At 46.9% G+C, this 20,364-nt stretch overlaps 1 long non-coding RNA gene across 2 annotated transcripts; it reads right to left on the reverse strand.

Annotated features, from left to right (window-relative positions):
* Nucleotides 1-7,666: 7,666 nt before the first annotated feature.
* Nucleotides 7,667-20,316, reverse strand: LOC131497392 (uncharacterized). 2 transcript variants are annotated; one of them, XR_009254942.1, is made up of 4 exons: nucleotides 19,886-20,316; nucleotides 19,635-19,755; nucleotides 19,378-19,455; nucleotides 7,667-8,063 (listed from the first exon to the last, which is right to left on the reverse strand). It is a non-coding gene; the product is annotated as an uncharacterized LOC131497392 (long non-coding RNA). The 2 variants fall into 2 exon arrangements; XR_009254941.1 differs by having other exon boundaries at nucleotides 19,378-19,450; nucleotides 19,631-19,755.
* Between the last annotated feature and the right edge of the window lie 48 nt (nucleotides 20,317-20,364).

Below are 20,364 nucleotides of genomic sequence, written 5' to 3' on the forward strand. Positions count from 1 at the left end.
AAGTAAATGCTAATGGGAAACCAGGAATGTGTTTTCTTCAAAATATTTTATGTGTGATTATTCCTTTTTTGAGTGGCACAGAGCTGCGTACGTATAATACAGCCATATTTCCTGCTGGAAAAATCGTTCCAGGTCTGAATGATAGAATTAAATATGTCAATATTTCAGGGCATTTCACAAAGAAAAACTAAGACTTTCAGGAGCTCCACCGTCTAAACCACTTTGAAAGTCAGCGGGAGACACTGGGGCGGGGTGCCGTTCATTCCACATGATGGAAGCAGAAGAGACAACTTTTTGCAGAAGTGGGGATGAACGCAGCCTGGCAGGAGCAGAGGTCAGGCCAGGTGCCTGGAAAACTACTGTTTTAACATTCAGAAGCCATAGGAATGGTAACCTCGAGTGCCGGGTGCAGAGGAAATTCTATGACCCGAAATAGATGACTCCCAGGCCAGTGCTCCCCAACTCCTTTCCATCAGAAATCACACACTGATGCGCCGTAAGTGGGGTGCAATGCATGCTTTGTTTGGCCCTCCAGTGTTTTACAGAATGTTTTATTATTTGCCAATAATTGTAAATGGGATGATTTTACATAAAAATCCAGATTTCTGGCTTTTCTTTAAAAATCAGAAGAGGAAACAACAGTGAGGCTTCATTCTCGTGTGACAACACGTCCAGGTGAGAAGCAGCTGCCGCCTTCAGCCGACCACAGTCCTCACTACCCAAAGTGTGGTCCCTGGACCAGCATCCCCAGGGAGCTCATCAGAGACGCAGAACCTTGGGCCTCATCCCACCCCAGACCTATCCAATCAGAATTCTTGTGCTTTGTTTGCATATCAAAGTTTGAGAAGCACTGAAGTGGCTCCTCCCAGTGGTGGCCCAGCCAGACTCTCTTGTTTACCTCAATGGTCTGGCCTGAGGACACATGATATCCTGCTCTAGATGGAGTTCACTCTTACACAAGGTACTTCCTCAATCCCACCCCTTTGACCCCCACCCTGAAGCCTTAAGATAGAAGGATCCAGGGGCGCCTGGGTGGCTCAGCCGGTTGAGTGTCCGACTTCGGCTCAGGTCATGACCTCGTGGTTCATGAGTTCAAGCCCTGCATCAGGCTCTGTGCTGACAACTCAGAACCTGGAGCCTCTTTGGGATTCTGTGTCTCTCTCCCCCAACTCGCACTCTGTCTCTCTCTCAAAAGTAAATAAACATTAAAAAAATCAAAGAAGAGTCCAATGTGAACCCGTCTTCTCCAGAGAGACCATCCCACTACTCCTCTAGGGACCACACCCCTTCAGCGCCATCCCCACTAAAAGCCCCAGACTCCTTGGTGTCCCTCACTAGGGCACTGCATCTTCTCACTGCTGTGCACATCTGCTGATCCCACCGAACTTCCTAGCCCCACCCCCAACCCTTGTGCTGCACCCTCCATAGCTCACAATCTATGGGCAGAAGACACCTCGACAGCTACAACCCTTCTCTGAATATTTCCTTCACCTTCTGGTCCATTTCAGCCCCTTCACCTTCATTTCTATCTGTACTCAAGGGCTGAAAGATCTCCTCCCCCTCCCTCCCCAGTGCTACCTCCTAACCATGTATATTCTGTACTTAAACACACGTGCACACGTGCGAACACATGCACCCTTGCACACATGCGTGCACAGCTCCTTGGAGGTCAGGGCAGCCTTTACCACCAGCTGACCTTCCCTGTTGCCCCTACCTCAGTGAGACGCACTCTCTGTCTCTCTGTATCCTCTCTAACAACCTATCACTTCAGAATCCACATGGATGGTCCGCCCTTGCTGCTTAGCTACGGAGCTCCACGTTCACAATCTTGACCCTATTATTGCCAAAGCCTGCGTCACCTTTGAGAAATCTTGACTTTAAGTATCCCCCTCTGATGACAGCTTCTTATCCTACTGGCTCACTCCTGCCAGTGCTCAGACTTTCCCAATTCTGTGACCTCATCGAGGCTCCTACATGATGACCTCCATCCCCTCTCTTGACCTTTCTTTGATTGCATGCTTTGTCATTATAATCACTCTCTACCAAACACTTTTAATTCCCTCGCCACCTCTGCCTCTTCTTACTGCACGGGGCAAGCCCTGAGCATGATTAAATCTGACTCTCCACTTGCTGCAGTGTACCGGAGGAAAACGCACGTTCGTGGGACAATGGGTCCTGCTTTAAATTCAGGGCCAGAAATCTCAAACTGGCATTCAATGTTGCCTGGCAATCCTGTTACGCTCTCTAAGTGAGTTCACTTGCCCATTCTTCAAAATGACTATTCACACCTCCTAGTGTCTACTCAAAACTCCTACATCCTTCCCCCCAAAATACACACAGCAGCCACAGTCCTTATCTCATGCTTGCATGCGATTAGATGCGTGTAGGTACACACGCTCTCAGATTTCCATACTGAAGGGATGTCCTCTGCACTCATCTTCTCCATCACCCCTCTTGTTTCTAGGGCTGAAGTGTCTGTGCCCCTTTCAAATGCCACCTCTCCTCCTATGGCCCAGGAGCCATTATCTCTCCTTTCCAAAGAGCCTGCCCCTGCAATTCAGTCCCACCCCCTTGCACTGCTCCTTTCTCCCTTTCTCTGGCATCATTTCCCTCAATGTGTAAACTGGTTCCCAAATCTACCTGCAGCACACAGGCCACCATTTTAACTCTTTGGCTACCACTCCACCTCTCTATTCCCCTTCACAGCGAAAATTTCTTTAAAAAAAAAAAAAAAAAAAAGGTGCCCAGAGCTGTCCACACTTCTGTCTCCTATCCTAGTCATGTGGGCAACCCAACACAGCACGGACCCTACCCAAGCCATGGCCACGGCCACTGGTTATCCCATAGTCAGTCACTTATCTATTCTCACATTGTGGAAGTCAACACCGTCCATCCCTCCTTCTGTCCTGGAGCCTCTTCTTCTCTTGGCTTTGGTGACAGCTCACTTTCAGGTTTTACTCCTACCTTACAGGCCCCTCCATCTTGCTCCCCTTTGCCAGTTCTTCTTTCTTTGCTGAAACTCTAAATATTGGAGTGCCTCAGGGCTCTGTCTGGGGTCTCTTTCCCTTCTTTATCTACACTCCTTTTCCTTGGTAATCTTATGTAAATAATTCCTAGATCTATAGTTCCAGTTTTAATCACTTCTCAGAGCTTGAGTTGCAGATATCCAATGGCTAACAGGCACCCAAAGCTTAGCATGGCCAGAGCTAAACCCTTGATTCCCAAACACTGCTGTCCCCACTGCTCAAGCACATGTGCACACATGTCCACTAAACAAATGCATGCAGACACAGAGAAAATCCCAGACTGTCCCCTCCCTTGATTCTTTCCCATCTCAGAAAACGTCACCATGGTTCACCCTATCACAAGCCAGAAATCTTGGAGGCACCTGTATCCCTCTCTTCGACTCACTGCCTTCTCCCCCTGGCAATCAATCAACAAAGGCTATTGATTCTACTTCCAAAATCCACTGAGAAATGTACATGCATATCTCCATGTTTCTACCTCTGCTGCCAACATTTTCCTCCAAGCCACCACTGTTTTTCATCACATTATGGGAATAACGTCCTAACTGGTCTCTGGCTTCCATTCTTGGTCCCTAAAATCCATTCCCATTGAAGGAACCAGAGAGATTTTTTTAAATAAATATATCAGATCATGTCATTCCCCTGTTTAAACCCATCTATTGCACTTGGAACAAAATCCAAATTATTTCCCAGAGATTATAACGCCTTACATGATTCAGCTTTCACTTTCCTCTCCAACATTACTACGTCATCCTCCTCCCCACCTCCTCTGCTACTTGAATATGCCAATCTCCTGTTCACCTCAGGGCCTCTGCACCAGCTCCTCTTTCTGGTAAGAATTCCCTCTCCCCCTGGTCCGACCACCCAATTTAAAGTAGTCACCCAATCGCTCATGACCATGACCCTGTTGTAAATCTCTGCTCCGTATGTTCCATTCCTATTTTTCTTATTCATTAATTTATTGACTATCTCTCCTCATTAGATCATAATATATGTGAGAACAGGGCATCTTGCCTTAATCACTGTTATGTTCTCAGTGCCTAGTATGGTACCTAGCACAGAATAAGAACTCAATAAATACTTGTTGAAGGAAGGCATGAAAAAATGTTACCAAGAAACAAAAATTGCTAATCTTCAAGATTACAGGGTAATATTTAGCCTTCTCCAGAAAACAGTAAGAGTCTGAGCACCTTACTGCATTTGAATGCAAATGGACACTTACTAATTACAAATGAGACTTATCTATACACCACAGCCTCTCTGGCAAGACCTCTATCTGGAAACACTTTGGCAGTTAGAAGTTCTGGTGGCTTATAAATTGGAAAGCTTTTTTTTAAACTTTTTTTGTTTTGCTTTAAAAACCTCCTTTTTATTTGCTAATTCGAGCTCAGCTCTCAGCTCCCCCCAAAAACAAGGTTTTGCTATACATATAGTGGCCTGACTCCCCCAACTAAGAATGTACATTCATTCATTCATTTGTTCATTCATTCATTCAAGTGTATGTTGGGACCCATCATGCAGGTACTAAGAATACAGAACTGAGTCTCATCTCTGTCCTCAAAGGATTCCCAATCTACTCACCAAACAGACATAAATAAATACATTTCTGGAATAGAAGATAAATGACGTAAGAAATGTGTGAACAGGGGTAAATGGGAAGAGAGACCCCAGAGAGATCTACCATAGTCAAGGAAGCCCTGTGACTCCTGCTTAAACATATTTTCTCATTTAACCTTTACCCCAAACCAGTGAAACAGGGAGTTTTATCACCAGTTTACAAGGAAATCAAGGCCCAAAGAGATTAAACTATTGCCTCAAGGTCACAAAGGGGCAAGTGTCCAGATTAGGTCAGATCAGAATTCTTATTCAGTTCTTCTGATCAGGCATTGTCCCCACTGGCAGCTACCTCCACACTTGTGTCCTGGGAACTTATTATCTGCTCCAGACCTTCCTGGTGCCACCTGCCTGCCAGATAACAGTGACTGTCTGCTGCTGGCCTGTATGTGTCTGGTGGTATTGCAGAATAGTCCTCACTGTCCAACAATGGACATTCCTGCCACTGACCCCTTGATATCCAGCCTTGCTTTTGTCTCCACTCTGCTCCATCTGTCTCAGGGGCCTTCCTGTCTCATGGGGAAGTTGGACATCTAAGTCGATTTTGACACCATGATATGCTAAGTGCTAGCAGGAGAGATGAGCAAGGTCCCATGGGAGGACAGAGACTGGAGCACAAAAATCAGCCTGGAGGAATCAGGGAAAGTTTCACAGAGAAAGTGATGGCTAATGCACGTCTTAAAGAATGATCATCTGCAAAACAGAAAGGGGTAAAGGACAGTCAGGTATGGGAGGGAAAATGTGGATGAAGGAGCTCCACAGGGATTCCATACGGATCCATCCATGACTTTTCCATGGAGAAGAGATCCAATGCATTTTGGGTGAGCACATCTGGGGATGGTGGAGCTGATGGTGATGAAGGGTGGAGTGAGGAGCTGCGTTGACTCAAGAACTAGGCAGCGCTGAGCCTGTGGGCTGTGGGTGGAGGCGTCACAGAATTTTGACACTGAAGGATGCAGGGGAAGAAAATATGGCTAAGGCCAAATGTCTCTCATGTACAGAAGGCTTTGTGATACTGACAGCCACATCAACCCACCAGTCAAAAGGTGGCTTGAGTCCATGCAAGTGTATGGCACAGAAGGAAGGCAAAGATGAGACAGACACTTTTCTGTGCCAAGGGAGCTTTCAGTCTGGCTGGAGATAAGAGATTTGGACACATGCAAAAACCAGTAATATAATGAAGCAAGTCGATGACAAGTGTCAAGGATGTGGCTTGAACCATAGGCAGCTAGCACGTGGAGGAGACGAAACGTCCAGAGAAGTTGAACAAATTCTTAGAAGAGCCTGTGGAATCTGTTAAGAATCACAGAGCTACACTGGAGAGGACTGAGGAGTGTAGAATCAAGGTTCAATGTGTGGTTGAAGAACAATGGGCTTGTTATGGAAAGCTTCCTAGAGGAGAAGCCCACCAATTGTCAGCCTAGTCCAGCCCTGAATGTGTTAGCAGGCCCACCTGGCTCTAGGCCATTTGGGCAGGCCCCGTATGAGACTCTGGCCCCTCTGGAATGTTCACAGTCTTGTGTCTTACCTGCCTTGCCCTCTTACCTGCCCCAACTTGGATTCCTGACTCCTGGTCCCTGGCCGGTCTCAGTTTCCCTCCTATTCCTCAGGCCAGCTGCTTGAAGCCACATCTAGACAAGACCTCGACTCACCTATTAGGCTACAGTTTGCATATGTCCCTTGGGTATATGAACTTCTGGTCTCTCTGAGTAGCATCTCAAGCCCACCCAACCTCAATCCAGGACCCTGTCTTGCCCAGCCTATCCAGATCTGTCCTGGTCCCCAAGAAGGAGAAGGTGGCATGGCATCATGGGTATAAGCCATAGAGGCAGACTCAGTCTGGAATTAATGAGTAGGAGCAGGAGGGGAGCTGTGAAGAGGATATGGGTTTTCCCCAAAGGTTTGTCATCCTCAGATACACAAAAATGATGGGATGGGACTGAATCAGGGAAAATCACCTTCCTGCCCTGCAAGCCCCCAAACCAGAGCTGTGGCTTTTCTGGGTAGGAAGGCTGAGTTAAGAGTTACTGATCACTTACAGTTCTCATGTGGATTTAACCAGTCAATGGACAGTATTATGGTCATCCGACTCTCCCAGGAGTGGCCAGGCTCTAGGTAAGGGCAGCAAGCAAGCAGAGGGACACTGACAATGTCAGACAACACAATCATACACATAAACCCACATACATACATATGAACATATACAGACACCAAGAACTGCACAAGAACCACACACAAAACACAAGCACACACATAAACTTGCACAAAGGTACCCATAAACACACACACACACACACACACACACACACACACACCCCTCCACAAAAAACCAGTTTGCAATTTAAATCCCTAGCACCAGAGTCAGGATTTCACAGGTGGCCCCTTCCATTTTGCAAACTTCCTCACAAGGAACCCCTTGGGAGGGCCCTTGTTCTGCATGGGCATGGGATTGTGGAGGCTCTCAGAAGGACTTAAGGACATCTCCTGCTAATGTCACATGCCACTTGCTGATGGCATGAATTGATCTCTGTTTATTCACAGCACATTTTCTTTTGCTAAGCAACATTAAGTTTGAATCAAAATATGTGACTGCTATATAATTATTCTTGGTGCTGCTTCCCTTGGGTTGCATTTTTCTTGCTATTTATTTGTTCAGGAGTGGGTAGGGGCATTCATCTCAAGAGACATCGTCGGTCTGAGGCAGGCCTTTACCCAGCACCCTGGCAAAGGGGCATCAGCACTCAGGGCAAATCCCAACCTGACCCCACCTCACCCTAAGCCCACTCCAGTTTATCTCAAGGACCACTAAGCATCTCTCTTCAGAAGTTGTGTAGCTGTGTATCCACAACCCAATTTTGAATGATGCAGTGCAGGGAGGCAGCCGGGAATTACCCAAAATTTACTTGGCCCAACCCCAACCCCTCTGAGCCTCAGCTTCCTTCTACGTGCAAGGAGGATGGTTAGACTATAGATAAGGTAACCATTTCCAGATTATGCCTGTAAACAGAGTAATTATTGATGGTGTCTCAGTATCAGTCAGTGATTGCTGTAATAATGCTGCTTAACAAACCACCCTAAAATTCAATGACTTAAAACAACAATCCATTATGCTCGCTCGTGAGTCTGTGGATATGCTGGGCTTGGCTGTACACAGTGAATTGGGTCTGGGTCTGTTTCGCATATCCTTCATTCTCCATGGACCCACAGGCTAGTCAGGACATGTTCTTCTCATTGGCATGAGAGCAGAACAAGAGAGTAAGCCCATGTCATGTCCCTAACACCCCATCACCCAAAGTAAGAGACATGGCTAAGCCCAATATCAACAACGTGGAGATGCATACTCTGCCCACAGAAGGAAGAGCTGGGGGAGGCGAGGTAAACTTTTGTTGAACAGTAATCCAAACCAGGCGTTGGAAACTGTTTCTGTAAAAAAAAAAAAAAAAAAAAAAAACCAGAGAGTAAATATTTTAAGCCTTGCAAACCATGTGGTCTCTGTTGCAACTACTCAACTCTGCCATTACAGTTTAGAACTCTGCAGCCATGGGTAATGGCATGGCTATGCTCCAATAAACTTTATTACAGAAACAGGCACAGTTGCCACCCTCTGATTTAAGCTGTGACAAATTCCTTTCATTCTCAAAGCGACCTGGTTTGGATGATGAATTGCACGATCACCCTAACTATAAGAGTTTCTCTGTGGGTGGTCCCGGACAACCCACATCAGAATTACTTGAAATGAGGAGCAGGTATGCCTATCAAACATGCAGATTCTAGGGCCCCAGCCCTGAATCTTGGGCCTGGGCCTGGGCCTGGGAATCTAGAAGTTTAACTAGCTTTGGCCAGGTGATTTTGATGCACATTAACATTTGATTGCCATTGGATTGATTGACCTTAATCATCTCCTCTAAATCCAAAATTTAAGGAAATCTGTCCTTGGTTTGGAAGGCTTTTTAGAATCAGGATGTTGGCTCTTCCTCTTGAACTAATTTTAAACAAGGCCCCTTCCCTACACACGTGTGAATATCCCAAGACTGGGACCAGGGTGAGGCACATAGAGACACGATATTTACAGAGGCGTTCACTCTGGGGGTCACGCAAGAGCTGGGTTAGCACCAGAGAATAAGTGCCTCCTTAAGCCATGTTCCCCAGCATTTCACTTGCTTTACCCTAATCCTGGCCCTGGCTTATCTATGCATACACATGTGCACATATTCATTCACACACACCCACGTCTCCCTCCACACACGTACGCACACACACATACTCACTACACAGAACTCGCTTGGTGTGCCCGGAGTCTCACCAAGTCTCACCCCCTCCACAGTCTAATTTGAGGATCATGAATGCCTCCTTCCCTGCACTATTGATTCACTTGAAATTCCACTATTAGTCATCTATTCCTTTAAATCTTAGAAAAGTTTCTCTCTGACATCATCTCCCAGAAAACACAAGCACACCCTGGGGGAAGTCATACCTGAAATTTTAGCATTAATCTAAACTAATGAAAGCCAATTTCAAAGCAATACAGACCTTGGGAAGAAGAAAAAGTTGTAAGGGGAGCCCTGGGTGGCTCAGTTGGTTGGGTTTCTGACTTTGGCTCAGGTCATGATCTCATAGTTTGTAGGTTCAAGTCTCATAGTTTGTAGGTTCGCATTGGGATCTGTGCTGACAGCTCAGAGCCTGGAACCTACTTCGGATTCTGTGTCTCCCTCTCTCTGCCCCTCCCCCTCTCATGCTCTGTCTCCCTCTCTCTCTCAAAAATAAACATTAAAAATGTTTTTTAAAGATGTAAGCAGAGAGAAAAAAATGTTCATTCAGTGAGTGTTTATTGAGCAATGACTGCGTGCCGAGCCCTGATCTAGGTGCTAGAGAAAAATAGCATTACCCAACACTTGTGGTGGGATTCATAGTGAATTAAGAACCCTTTTTTTAAAGATTTATTTATTTCTGAGAGAGAGCACGAGCGGGGAAGGGTCAGAGAGAGAGGGGGACAGAAGATCCAAAGCGGGCTCTGCGCTGACAGCAGCAGGTCCAATGTGGGGCTCAAATTCAGGAGCCACGTGAGATCATGACCTGAGCCAAAATCTAACATTCAACCAACTGAGCTACCCAGGCACCCCTTAATTAAGAACTTTCTGAACTTTCTAGATAAGGTGAGTAGGGCAAGAATAATTATCAGCATCCCTAGCTTGCATCTGAGGAGACCAAACTCTGGCAGCTTAAGAGACCCTGACAGTAGTTTTTTTCCTCTGATCCACTCACGCCCAATGGCCCGCTGGCCACAAGGGGACCTGGAGGTGTGTCACCAGCCCAATTGGCAGCCTGGCTTAGCAGCACAGACCTTCACAAAATACAGCAGAGAGCAGAGGAAAGCTGTCTTTTTCTCTTGTTTTCTGAGTTTTAGCACTGCTGACATTTCCACATTTGTGGCACTTGGTTATGTATTAGGCATTTAAGGTGCATTTATATTTATAATATTAACCTTTTTAGAGGGGCCACCTTTAAAGCAGTCAATCCTTGCCTGCTTAAAATACAATTCTGAGTGTTACCTGCAGTTCCAGCAGTTGGATTTAATGAATCAAAGCTATGAAATGGGGGGGGGGGAAGGTTTGACAGGGGAGGGAGGCGGGGGGAGAAGGCAGATTTTGCTAACAAATGACCTACAGAGGAATATCAGATAGCTCTCTGATTGTCACCACTGCCAGATCTGGCTCTGGCTCTTCTTGCTGTGGCTAAGATGATGTCAAAGAGGTATATCTCTTCCCTTCCCAGGGTGTCAGGGTCTGGAGCCATCACAGCCCTGGGTGTGCACACGGTCAAAAAGAGAGGCAGCTTTATCCTACCCCCACTCAGAAGACACTGCCTCTGGCACACCTGGGTGGCTCGGTTGGTTAAATGTCTGACTCTTGGTTTCGGCTCAGGTCATGATCTCATGGTTAGTGAGATCGAACCCCGAGTCAGGCTCTGCACTGACAGCATGGAGCCTGTTTGGGATTCTCTCTCTCCCTCTCTCCCTCTCTCTGCCTCCACCCCCACCCCCAGACCCCAGATCATGCTATCTCTCTTTCTCTCTCTCCCTCTCTCTCTCTCTCAAAATAAGTAAATTAAGCATTTAAAAAAAAAAAAGGACACTGCCTACCTGGCATAGGGAAAGAAAAGGGGCCCACCTTGAGGGCTAGGCACTGTGCTGGGGGTGGGAAGGACCCCTGTCAGGGGCCAATTTCTTAATCTGCCAGAGTTTGGTCTCTTCAGATGCAAGCTAGGGATGCTGATAATTATTCGTGCCCTACTCACCTTATCTAGAAAGTTCAGAAAGTTCTTAATTAAGGGGCACCTGGGTGGCTAGTTGGTTGAACGTCCGACTTCGGCTGAGGTCGTGATCTCACACTCTCTCCGATCCAAATGGAGACGCCAAAGTGGCCTCTTAAAATACAGATTGGATCCCCTGAGTGCATAGCAGGGGTCAGCAAACTGTAGCCCACAGGCCAAATGCAAACACACTCTACTTTGTAAATAAGGTTTTTTGTTTTTTTTTTTAAATTTTTTTTTTCAACTTTTTTTTTATTTATTTATTTTTGGGACAGAGAGACAGAGCATGAACGGGGGAGGGGCAGAGAGAGAGAGAGACACAGAATCGGAAACAGGCTCCAGGCTCCGAGCCATCAGCCCAGAGCCTGACGCGGGGCTCGAACTCACGGACCGCGAGATCGTGACCTGGCTGAAGTCGGACGCTTAACCGACTGCGCCACCCAGGCGCCCCATGAATAAGGTTTTTTTATCGGAACATAACCATGACCATTCATCCACGTATTGTCGATGGCTGCTTTTTTCCTAGGGAGGCTCTCTTTTTTCGTTAAAAAAAATTACTGCGGTGAAAAGAAAGGTAATGTAAAATTTACCATTTAAACGTTTCTAAGTGTATGGTTCAATCACATTAAGTATATTCACATTGTTGTACATCGAATCTCCAGAATTGTTCATTTGGCTGAGCTGAAACTCTGACCTATTCAACAATAACTCCCCTTGGCCCTACGCCCCAGCTCCAGGCAACTACCACTGTAATTTCTTTCTGTATGAATTTGACGACTCTAGGGGCCTCGCATAAGTGGAATCGTGCAATATTTATCTTTTATGCCTAGCATACTTAGCGTAGTATCCTCCAGGTTCATCCATGTTGTAGCCTAGAGAGACTTTTTAGAATTTTTCTCCTCATCTTCCCAAGAAATTTTAGTATCTCAAATATGTTGTATATCTGTTTGTGCACCGTGACCCTTTGGAAGGCCACAAACCGTTAAAATATCCAAGATTGTTCACCCTCCTCCCCAAGAACTGATTTTCACCATCAGCAATGATTCCCCCGCTAGGAATGCATGCTCTCGCCAGCACCCCTGGCCATGCCCGTGCACGCGGGCCTTTGTACCTCTGATTTGCACTTACTGCCTGGAATCACCTTTCCCCCCTTTTCTTCAAAACCCAAGCTGGATGTCACCTCCTCTAGGAAGCCACCCTGGGGGTCTCACCCGCTTACACCCTTCCTCCCGGTCAGCCCAGCTCTCCTCCGCCACGCATCTCTCATGGGAGGCTCCCATCTCCGTTTACTCCCAGCTTCTCCTGGTAGCCTGTGAGTTCCCTTTTGCCAGACCTGTCCTCATCCTCCTGCTTCCAGAGCCAGCGGGGGCCCAGAGCAGTACGGTCACCCGATGGATGTTCACCAAATGCATGACCTCACTGTATCCTCACAAAAATGCTGACAGCATCACTAGCCCCATTGAACAGTGGAAGAAACTGAGGCTCTGCCCCAGGTCCCACGCTTCCCAGGGGAAAGCCTAGCAAGAACTTCGGAGCCCGTCCATCTTAGGTTGAAAATCTGGATTCTGCTCTTAACCACTGCATGTCCTTGGGCAACAACACCTCTCAGAGCCTCAGTTTCCACAACCGTAGAAGGTAGAATCATGATGAGGCTCTGTGAGGCCACCAGTGGCCTAGGCAGGCCTCAACAAATGGTAGCCATGGTTACTCTATGAAGTGGTGGAGTCAGGGTTTGAACCCAGGTCCGCTAGACTGCAGAGTCCAAGCACTTTGGGTTCTGTTGCTGTTCCCACACCGGAGTGCCAATGGCAGGGCCTGACGGGGGCCCTGGGACCACTTATCTCTCCCATGTCCCCTCTCTGAGAGGGCAGGACCACTCACGAGCATAAAGCCAGCTCTGGTGGGGTGTTTGAAGAGCCCCAAATTAAAAAGGGAGCTGGATGTTCTCGGAAGACATTTCCATCCGGCCCAGGCAGCCTGACAAATCACCCTTCTCTGCTCTAGGAATATTTCTGTCTCAAGAACCAAGGCTATTTGTCTAGATTCAGAGTCTTTCCGGCTCCTCTGTGCCATGAGCACACTGACAAATCTGACCGTCTGGTACCTTTTTGTAGCAGCCAACAGAAGCCCCGTTACCTCGTGCGTGACAGGTTACACCACAATCAACAGGCCTGGCTTTGTAGAATCAGTCAGGCTCCAGCCGGCTTTCCAAAGAGAGAGAGAGAGAGAGGCTCAGACAGAACCTGGAAATGCCGATCGCTCTCCAGACACAGGCAAGCCTTGAGCAACTCACTTAACCTTTCTGGGCTTCACGGTCCTCACCTGCAGAACTGGATGAATGATACCCCCCACAGCCCTGTAAGGACCAACCAGGTCCTGTAAAGCATACAGTAGGCGCTCATCTCCTTCAAGCCCCTGCCAGACACTGGGGAAAGGAAGCCCTTGTCCGGGTGCAAAAACTTCAGGGGTGCCAAAAATCTCAAGATAAAGCAGATTTAAATGCAATACTTCTTATACATTTTTTAAAGTTTATTTATTGAGAGAAAGAGGGAGAGTGAGGAAGAGAGACCGAGAGAGAGAATGAGCAGGGGAGGGGCAGAGAGAGGCAGACAGAAGATCCAAAGTGGACTGTGCTGACAGCAGTGGACCTGACGCGAGGCTCCATCTCACGAACCGTGAGAGCATGACCAGAGCTGAAATCAAGAGTCAGCTGCTTAATGGACTGAGCCACCCAGGCGCCCCTAAATACAGTACTTTTTAAAAATCAAAATTAAGGTCAGAAAAGAAACACCTCGTGATGAACAAAAGATCTACATTTTAAATAAAGACAGGCTTAGTACTAGTCATTTTTCCTTCTGCTGCAGGCCTCATCCAGTATGGCTTGGCTCAGCCTGACGTGGCATTTCTCCTTGCTCTTTCCTTGTGAAGAATAAAGAACCTCAACAGAATAAATGAGTGACCTAGAGACGCTGGAGTTATAAACCCCATTTTTTAAAGCTTTGAAATGATCCTGAAACTGTCTCGAAGGACAGAGAGCCTGGGGGCAGGGAGGTGTCTGAGGCCAGGGGACGGCCAGCAGCAGGTTGAGAAGGCAGATGCAGGTCTGTGACTATCCCAGGACCACCCTGCTCCTACCCACCCCCCGCCCCACTCTTCCATGGAGTGGCTCGGGGTGGAGGTGCTGAATGGCAGGGACAGAAGCAGAGGGGAGATTTGACAAGCTCAGCAGGGAGACTAGCTCCAAAGTTTTGGATGTATGGTGAAATACCAGAAGGCCTCCAGGACCACCCTTGGAAAACTAGCTGCTGGCTGGGCCCTAATCAGTTCCAGGGAGCTGCCCATGGAAATCCCGGGTCCAGACAGCTCTGGTCCAAGGGAAGTCCTTTACTGTTCCCTGCTCCCTCCTTCTGCTATGGGGCACAGCCTAGATCTCTGCCCCAGGCTTCCCGGGCAACCTCCCCCTTTGTTCGAGTCCCTTCCCTCCCTCCCTTTGGCTCTCTTCCTCCCTCCAGACCTCCTGGTTTCCAGGCCTGGATTCTAGGCACTGTATCTGGATCCTGCACCCAGCCTGCCCCGAGAGGAACTCTCCCAGAGTCATCACCAGTCCATTCGCCCATCTCCCTACTGCTGCTAGATCAAGCCCAGACCGTGTGTGTGGTATACCTAGTTTATCACACTCTCCCTCCTCCTGTGCATGCCCCACTCTGCCACAGCACATTGGCACCCCAGAACTTTGGTGCCTGGTGCTTTTGCATACTTAGGCTCTTCTCTCTAAACGCTTCCTTTTCTCTCCTAATTACCCCTCAAGTCTTCACTCTAATGCCACCTCCATGCAAAGGAAACTCTGCAGGTGCCTGGGTGGTTCAGTTGGTTAAACGTAGGACTTTGAGTCGGTCATGATCTCACGGTTCACGAGTTCGAGCCCCGCGTCGGGCTCTGTGCCAACGGCTCAGAGCCTGGAGCCTGCTTCAGATTCTGTGTCTCCCTCTCTCTCTGCCCCTCCCTTGCTCGTGCTCTGTCTCTCTCTCAAAAATAAATAAACATTAAATTTTTTTTTTTTAGAAAGGAAACTCTGCCTTAGTTCCTCCCCCTTCTATGAGTCTCCTGTTTCTGTGTAGCACTTGTGTGTCTGGGGATGGGAGCTGGCAGGCTGAACTGTATGTAGGGACTGTCTTCGTCATCTTTGTGGCCCGAAATCCTAACGTGACATAGTTGCTTCGTGAGTATTTGATCAATAATTCTGAGCTTGGACATTGTCACCTTCATGCACATGTGGCTGTAGCCCCTCAGCTGGGGACCCCCTTGTGCTTGGACCTGCTTCTGTCATGCACGTGGCCAATCCTGGTGGCAGCCACAGGGCATGGCATTTTTCTTCTTTTGAAGCCCCTAAAGAGTATAGGTTCTCCCAGATGTCAACCAGGCTTATGCGTCCCCTGACCCACCCAGAAAGCTCCTGGGACAGCCCGGAGTGGTGGAAAATGCCTGGATTTTGAAACCCCTCGTATATGAGTGTGAAACCTATCTCCCCTACCTTCGACCTCTGTCACTTCGCCTGCACTACTTAGATTAAACTAAACCACAGTTTCTTCAACCCAAAAATGAGACCAAGCTTTCCCAGTTGCTAATTTGTGAGAACGTGAAGGGAACGTGTGTAAATTACCTGGCACATAGTAGGCGTTCCAGCAATTCTGGCTTTCATTATGTGATTTTGTTTTCCTTTCCATTAGAACAAGGCATGTCCATCCTTCTGCCCTGGCTTTATTTTTGGCTTTCAGGACCCACCCCATAGCTAGCGGTTTTAGGTGGCTGACAATTATCATTTTATCTGGACACTTGAGCTGATATTAGCCTAACTGCTTGCATTAATATTTTCCCATTTCTGGGGTTCTCACAGTTTAATGTAAAAAAAAAAAAGGAATAATAGATCTGTCTCTTTTGAATCCAGCTGCCAGACTTGGCTCAGATTACACTGTTTTACAGACTTGGAGAAAGAGGAGCAAATAACTGGCAGGTCTGGCAACCCCAAGTTTTCAAAGCGATGAGTCAATCCTGACTTATTGTTATTATCTCCTAATAGTTTACACTGTATTATTCAGTAATTACTCTGTGAATCACCCTGACAGCCGGCATGTGTGCAGCTTGCCTGAGTTATTCCTCAGTCTTCCGCTGCCCACAGGGAGACGACCCCCATCACCTGCCAAATACAGAGGACCCTTTGTCAATCCTTGTCAGGAGAGGATGACACACGAGCCACCCGAGCCACCGTGGTCTTGGGTTGGGTTGCTCATTTGGGGAGAAGGAACAGTTGCCTGCATTCTAAATAACCCCTACAAATAACACAGCCCATCTCCCCTCGTTTTGGGAGGGCCAAAGATCCTCCCTTCAGATAAGAATGGCCTCTTTGGTCAAACCTTTCCTCAACTTTGAGGACAGCGCTCCAGCTGGGTTGATTGCCGATGGGGTCTGTTTGGAACAGGCTATGTGGCCGTGGCCGTTGGGGGACAGGTCTCTTTTCCTTTTTGCATTAAACTGTGAGAACCCAGCAATGGGAAAATCTAACTGGGCAGGACTGGGGGCCAACTCAGCAGCCGATTTTCTGTCTTCCAAGGCATGCCCTCCCCCTCTTAGCCCCTGCAGAGTAGAGCCGAAGAGAAGGCAGAGATGTCACACAATGGAAGTACATCCGCTTCGGAGCCAGGCAGGCCTGAATTTAGACCGCAGGCGTGCCCCTCACTCCTGTAGTGACTTTCTCCACACCCTCTGAGCCTCAGTTTCATTGTCTATGAAATGGGCACATTAACACCTGTCTCCTAAGATGCCTCAGCCAATGCCCCTCCTCAGAGCTTCTTTTACAATAAAGGTTATGAGGCTCCCTTTTGGAAAACATAGACTCTAGAAGGCCTCGGGGTTTTAAACTCAGACGAAAGATGCTGCCGCCCAGGGGATTCGAAAATAGTTGTTCTTCTCAGACCCTTAATTTTAGAGCAACTGAGCCTCTCCTTGTCCAGCCTCTTCCTGAGGGTGCTGAATACGTCCATTTTGCAGCTCCAGGCTGAAGAAAGAGTTTGTTGTGTCAACACCACTGAAGAGGGGTCTTCCTCACAAACTGGCTTTTTGTTTGAGGGGCAGCCCCAGTCCAAGGCCCTAGGAAGACTTTGCAAATTGTCAGAAATGATGCATCAGTGTGCAAAATGCAAATCTGCCTGGCAACAGTGGAGCCTCCACACCCATAATCCCCTTTGCTACTCCCTCCCCTCCCCCGGGACCCCAGAGGCGTAGCCAAACGATTTTTCTAACATGCAGAAGACTTTCTAATTGCTTTTTAAAGTTTCTTTTTCCCCCCTAACTCTGTTTACTTATTATGACAGAGCCTATTTTATTATGAAAGGAGTATGTACTCACTGTGTTTCAAAAAAATACAGATAAGTGGAAAAAAGGAAGGGAAAAATTGCCCATCATAATACCACCCAAAGAAAACTACTTTGAGCTCCTTGGTGTATTCTCTTTCTGTTATTTTGTTGTGTTGAGATATTTTTCCATGCTTACAATCCTGCATAAACAATTTTGATTCTTACTCTTTCCCCTTTGTGTTTTTCCATAAGAAGTCTCCTTTATGATGACTTTCTGATAGTGTTTTAAATGGCTGCATGATTTCCCACTCTTCAGACTCGGCTCAGCCTCTGTAATCACCCCACCAGCGCCGAACATTTGGGGGGTGTCCAATTATTTTCATAGCGTAAATAAGACCCCGATAAGCATCTCCAGGCATGAAGCTTTCTCTACTCTTTCAGATTATTTCCTTAGGAAATTACTTGGTCAAAGGGAATGGATATTTTTTTTATGTCTCCTGATCCATATCATCAAATTACTTCTCAAGACATTTCACTTTTTAGAAACAAACCAAGAAAGGAGTATGAAGGGAGGAGGGCTGGCCTTCTATCATCTTGCCAAAGTGAAATTCCTGGAATTCTGCCCAAGGCTAGACCCTTCGTAAAGAGTCAGTGGGTGGAATGGTTACTAAAAGAGTAAAGCTTAAATATTCTCACCATACATACACAGCGATGGTCATTATGTGATGGGACGGAGGTACTAGCTAATGCTATGGGGGTAATCATTGGGCGTTTGGGAGGGCAGAGATTTTTTATTACAGATTGAAGAGACTGTGTGTAGGTAATAAGATAGATTGGTACCTAAAAGTCTGTGAAAATCCAATGAGGGACACTTTCTCTGGGCATACTGTGATAATTCCTGTATGAATCTGAGACCTTGGGGGGTGGGAGCAAGGGCCAGAGAAAATGTTCTAAAGCCACTTTGACCACATTGTTGTTGTCGAGCACTTGAAATAAGGCTGGTCCAAAGTGAGACATGCTGTCAGGATAACATACTTGACAGATTTCTAAGACTTGATCAAACAAACAAACAAAAAAGAATGTATAACATCTATTAATTATTTTTATGTTTATTATATGTTGCAATAATATATATATATATATATATATATATATATATATTGGGTTAGATAAAACATTGATTTTGCCAATCAATTTCACTCGTTTCTTTTCACTTTCGTTTGAAACAGAGTTACTAGAGGGACGCCTGGGCGGCTCAGTCGGTTAAGCATCCGACTCTGGATTTCGGCTCAGGTCATGATCTCACAGTTCGTGAGTTCAAACCCCACATTGGGCTCTGCACCAACAACACAGAGCCTGCTTGGGATTCTGCCTCCCTCTCTCTCTGTCCCTCCCTGGCTTGCTCTCTATCTCTTTCAAAATAAAAAATAAAATAAAATTTTTAAAAAATTTTAAAAATTAAGAAGAACAGATTTTTATTAAAAAAAATTTTATGTTTATTTATTTTTGAGTTGTGGGGGAGGGGCAGAGAGAAAGGGAGACACAGAACCGGAAGCAAGCTTCAGGCTCCAAGCTGTCAGCACAGAACCCAACACGGGACTCGAATTCATGAACCATGAGATCATGACCTGAGCAGGTCGGGAACTCAACCGACTGAGCCACCCAGGAGCCCCCAAAAACAGATTTTTTTAAAGCAGAGTTACTGGAAAATGGAAAAGTACATAAATGTCTCGCATTATATCTGTGGGGCAGCGCTAGTGGCAGGAAGCTCCGGTATTTACCTCTCTGGCACCAAGAAGGCTGAGGCAACCCTCATAACCACAGGGGGCTTCTGGAAAGTTGACACCACTTAGTCACTTGGCATGACCAACTAGTGGGAAAGAATCCTCTGCCAGTAAAGTAGCAATTTTGAGCCTTCACTGAGCATCAGCTTTACCAGACACGGATGCTCTACCCTCTGCATCCCAGAGATCCTGACTCGGTTCGTCTGGGGGAGGGCACAACATCCTAATTTCCAAAAGCTCCCCACATGATCCTAATTCACAGCTTAGGTTGAGAACCACATGATGGTCACTCACGCTGGATCCTGGCTCTGTCACCTGATGGCAGGATGACTTTGGGCATTCAGCTAGTCTTTCTCACCCTTCCTTGCTCATCTGTAGAATAGGGATAACAAGAAGGTTGACATAAGGACTAAATGATGCTGCTATCCACCCTACCTGGTACAAAGAAAATGCGTAAATAAAATTCGTAGCTTTTTTTTAACGTGTGGGTTATGAATTACTGCTATTTAACATAACAAAGGCCTGTCTTTGACTCGTGAGTCAGTACAGACCTTTGCAAGAGTGCAGATCAAAACAGGTGGCAAAATAAAATGGGTGCCTTTCATCTGTGTCATTCAGTTAGTGCCTTTGGTGACTCAGAAAGTAATTATTCAGAAGAAACTGAGGCAGCACCTGGAGGAGTAAACATGAAATAATAAGTGAGGTTTTCAAAACAAACACTAACCATTCTGACTCCCCCTCTTACCTGCTGTGCAGACCTGAATGAGCTAATCTTACCCTCTCTGAGCTGTAGTTTCCTTACCCGGATGATGAAGATTATAGTAGTGATGCCTTGAATAGTGTTGTCAAGAGGTTAAATGAGTCAGGGAGAGTTAGCTGTCTTTAGGAGCCCTGTGGTTGGGTCAACGAGTGAGATCGCATGGACACAGCTTCCTCGTCTGTAAAATGGAGCTAAGGTGGCTGAGCCCCTGGAGTGTCTCCTTCTGGTAGTGTCCGTGTACAGGCTCTGGCTCAATATATGCTCAATATATCCTTGATTCTTATGATCCTGGCTCATCTCTGACTCTGTGGGATGCTGGGCCCAACGCCCTTCTCTCAGCCCTACCAGAGGCCAGATGCCCCATCACTTGAGAAGTTCAGAGTGAGTTGGGAAAATTAGGAGACAGGTGGTGTCTAGTTCCAGACACCCCTCCCAGCGGACTCCCCAAGAGGGTGGAGTGAGGAGCCTGAGGCAAACCTAGATGCGTCAGCCCTGAGGAGATAAAGCTCCTTACCTCATAA

The sequence above is a fragment of the Neofelis nebulosa genome, chromosome 16 (genome assembly GCF_028018385.1).
Source record: "Neofelis nebulosa isolate mNeoNeb1 chromosome 16, mNeoNeb1.pri, whole genome shotgun sequence".
Classification (NCBI taxonomy): domain Eukaryota; kingdom Metazoa; phylum Chordata; class Mammalia; order Carnivora; family Felidae; genus Neofelis; species Neofelis nebulosa.